At 48.9% G+C, this 3,361-nt stretch overlaps 1 protein-coding gene across 1 annotated transcript in view; it reads right to left on the reverse strand.

The window, feature by feature from the left end:
- SRSF5 (serine and arginine rich splicing factor 5) overlaps positions 1-184 on the reverse strand; it is a 6,800-nt gene extending 6,616 nt beyond the window's left edge. Inside the window, exon 1 of the mRNA XM_019519153.1 lies at positions 57-184. The gene's annotated coding sequence lies outside the window, so the exon portion shown is untranslated. The remainder of the gene's footprint in view (positions 1-56) is intronic.
- Between the last annotated feature and the right edge of the window lie 3,177 nt (positions 185-3,361).

Here is a 3,361-nt window from a genome sequence, read left to right on the forward strand (position 1 = left end):
GCCCCCCCCGCCGCATCCAGGGCCCCCCCCGGGGCTCGCCCGGCCCCCGCTCGAACCTGGGCTGCGCCGGTGTGCGTGCGGGCCGAGGCCGGACGGGCGAGGTGAGCGCTACGAGTGAGTCCCAAGCAGCCCCCGATCCTTCCCCGTCGACGTCTGGCTCCCGACTGGCAGACGCGCCGAGCTACTGCGCCACAAAATGGAGGCGGTGCGTCACGTGACCCCTCCTGCACCACGTGATGCGGTTCCGGCCCGCCCATTGGTGGCAGGCAGAGGCGAGGCCGCCCCTCCCCCTCCCTGCCTGCCAGAATCTAGGCCATCGAGGGGCGGGGCCACGGAGCTCCTGAGTCACGGGGTGGGGTGGGGGGAGCGGCAAGGGCCTGTGCGATGGGGCGCGGCGCTCCTGTGATGCGCGGGAGCCCCGGGCCCAGGAACACTCGTGCATCCCAGCTGCATCCACAGCCCTTTACAGCGTGTCAGACAGAGTCCAGTCTTGGCCTGTCCTCCTCCGCCTCCCTGTGCCCGAGAGCTTTGTTCCAGCTGCTCAGTCGGTCTGATAGCAGGCACCACATTTAAATCAGGCCGCTGCCTGACTGCCTGCCGTGGCTTCAGCTGCAGTGTCCCTGCACCCAGCCTCGGAGCGAGACAGGCATGGCTGACGAGGCCTCGGGCCTGGCCTCCCTCTGCCACCTTCCTCCTTTCCAAGCGCCTTTCCCTTTGCGGTCACTTTTTACTGAGGTGCCATAGAAAGAACGCAAGCCATTTTAAAACAGTGCTTTTCCCCCCTGGCTCTTGACTGGCACAGCTTGAAGTGCTGGGTTGAGAAGGCTGCAGAAACAAAGCAGCGGCAGGAGATGCTTGGGGCCAGAGATTGTGACCGGGCTCTTGCTGGCTTCTCAGGCCGGAGGTTTCTGGCTGAAGGGTCTTGCCTCTCGCTCGTGGTCGGGCTGAGCGCTGTATTTGGGGTCAGGAAGGAGTTTTACCCCATGGTCAGATTGGTGCGGCCTGGAGTGCAAGGGTTGCTGTCCTCAGTAGGATGTCGCATGGCCCTCCTCCTGGCATCCCTTGAGTGTATTAACCACCTTTTATAGAAGGATGTTGGCTGCTGCTTTTCCTGGGGGAGGTTAGGGTGTTATGGCCTGTGTTGTGTCAGGACTGACAGTCGTTTTACTAAGAGGTTAGATTGTGGATAGAGGATGTTTTGGATAGGGATGATCTTGCCTCAGGCACGGCTGTGGACCAGATGACCTCGGGAGGTCCTTTCCAGCCTCACTGCTCTGTGATTCTGCGATTGATTCTGTGGTAAACATCTGAAAGAGCTGCTTCAGCCTAAAGGCAGCCTCTAGCTGCAGCGGCGGCGCAGGCCTGCTATCGTTCTCTGCCATAGCACACAGTCATAACTGAAACTAAGTGCTAAGCTAAGCCTTCTTTCTGTACCATCCTTTTAGGGCTCGTAACAAATTAAGAACTGCGCCTCCGTTGAGCGTAGGGATGATTCTGTGCTCAGGCAGGGGACTGGCATAAATAACCTTGGGACATATCTTCCGGCCTGACTTCTTTCTCCGATTCTATGATTGCATGTTTGGGCAGCGAGTGAGAAAAGGCATGCAAGAGCAGAGGAATGGTGCTGTGCTCCTGCTTGTCAATGCTTTGTTAAAATAAGGAGGGAAAAACAGATCAAACGCTGTTAGGAAAGAGAAAATCAACGAAGTTTTAATAATGACATACCTGTCTTCTCTCTTATCTACCACAACTGATTTTTAGAGAATAACTTGGCCCATTTTTCTCACAGCTCGGTTTTAAAGGAAGACTGCAGTCAAGATAGTTAGCGATATCCTGAAGCGGAAGAAATCTGGAAATTAAAAATCATATAATGCAGTTGTTTCTATTTGGCTGCAGTTACTGTGCAGTTGGCTTTTCAGAGAAGAGCACGTAAGAGGCTAGAGCATGGCAATGCTGTGACAAGACAAATCCATTACCACTTCGAATAAACCCTGAAAGACAGGCATAGAAATACTAAGTCTACATAGATACATTAGGCAGTACTCACTTTGCCTTTTGGACATGCTGTATGTAAAAAGAAGAAAAAATGTGTGTTAGAATTACTCATTTTTTTCTTTGTTACTCCATTTTTGTTTTGTTTCTCCTTGTTTCTCTCCTTTCTCCTTTATTTCCTTCTCTGCACTTCTGCTTCTGCTTATCCATGAACTGTGCCTTTTTCCTAGGCTCTGTGCACTTCACTTCCCACACACACGTCCCTTTATTGCTACTGTTGGCTTAGCTCCAGTCATGGTAGCTATAATGACAGGTTGTAAAAATCACATTGAAACGGCAAAAGCTAGAATATGGAATCTAATCTTTGAGCACCATTTGATTTTTTTCTGATGTTTGATGAAAAAAAATTGATACAGAAAGAACAGGCTAAGTTTTCAAAAAAAAATCACACTTCTAGCAATTTTCAGTGGATTTTCCCTATTTTCTTTATGCCCATTTTACAAGAAGTCTAAAGCCCTCAGGATGCTTCTCATGTGTAGGTTTCTAGAACATCAGTGCACATTGGTTGGGCTTCTGCATACAGCATATTACAACTTTTTAGCCATTATGGCAAATAGGTTCCCTCAGCTGAACCTTCCATATTTTAATTTAACGAGATATATGCTGCAACATGGCTGTTCTCCAAAAAATGCTTGGAGCCAGTGAGCATGACAGCAGTGTGCTGCATTCAGTGTCTAGTTCTAAATGATCAACCAGAGCCTCTGCTCAACACAATTTGTTCCACCTTACTTGTGCATAAGCCTCATCAAGATACAGTTCCCTACAGATTTTTTTCCTAACCAGACACAACAATTAAAAGTATTAACATAATACGCAATTTCTAATATTTATCATCAATCTGTTTACTAAAACTATCGATGTTCAACTAGCCATCAGGATGCCCAGTGCTATCATGTGGACTCCTGCGTGACATTGGCACCACTGTTACCAAACAAAATAACTCCATTAGTTCTGATGGGCCTATGTCCTGGGATCCAGCCATTTCCATCTTCTGTGGCTGTTGCCTGTCAGACTTTCCTAAGCAAAACGAATGAGGCAGTATCCCTTACCTCCTTCCTTTTTAGGTTCCAGAGAAAGTACTATCATATTCCTCTGTGGCTTGTGTTTGTAGTGACAAACTTATAAAACCAGAGGGCTATTTCTTGCAACCCTGCTGGCTTTTGTAGCCATTATTTTCTACTTGTAGGTACATACAGCATTATTTTCCTGAAGTGGAGGTAACTCCCAAGGCCCCAAATCATTCTTTTTGTTTTGCCTTACCTGTTTCTTTATAAATCTAAGTACCCCAGCAACTTTGGAAGTGCAGGCA

The sequence above is a fragment of the Gavialis gangeticus genome, unplaced genomic scaffold (assembly GCF_001723915.1).
Source record: "Gavialis gangeticus isolate Ggan-Ray unplaced genomic scaffold, GavGan_comp1, whole genome shotgun sequence".
Lineage (NCBI taxonomy): Eukaryota > Metazoa > Chordata > Crocodylia > Gavialidae > Gavialis > Gavialis gangeticus.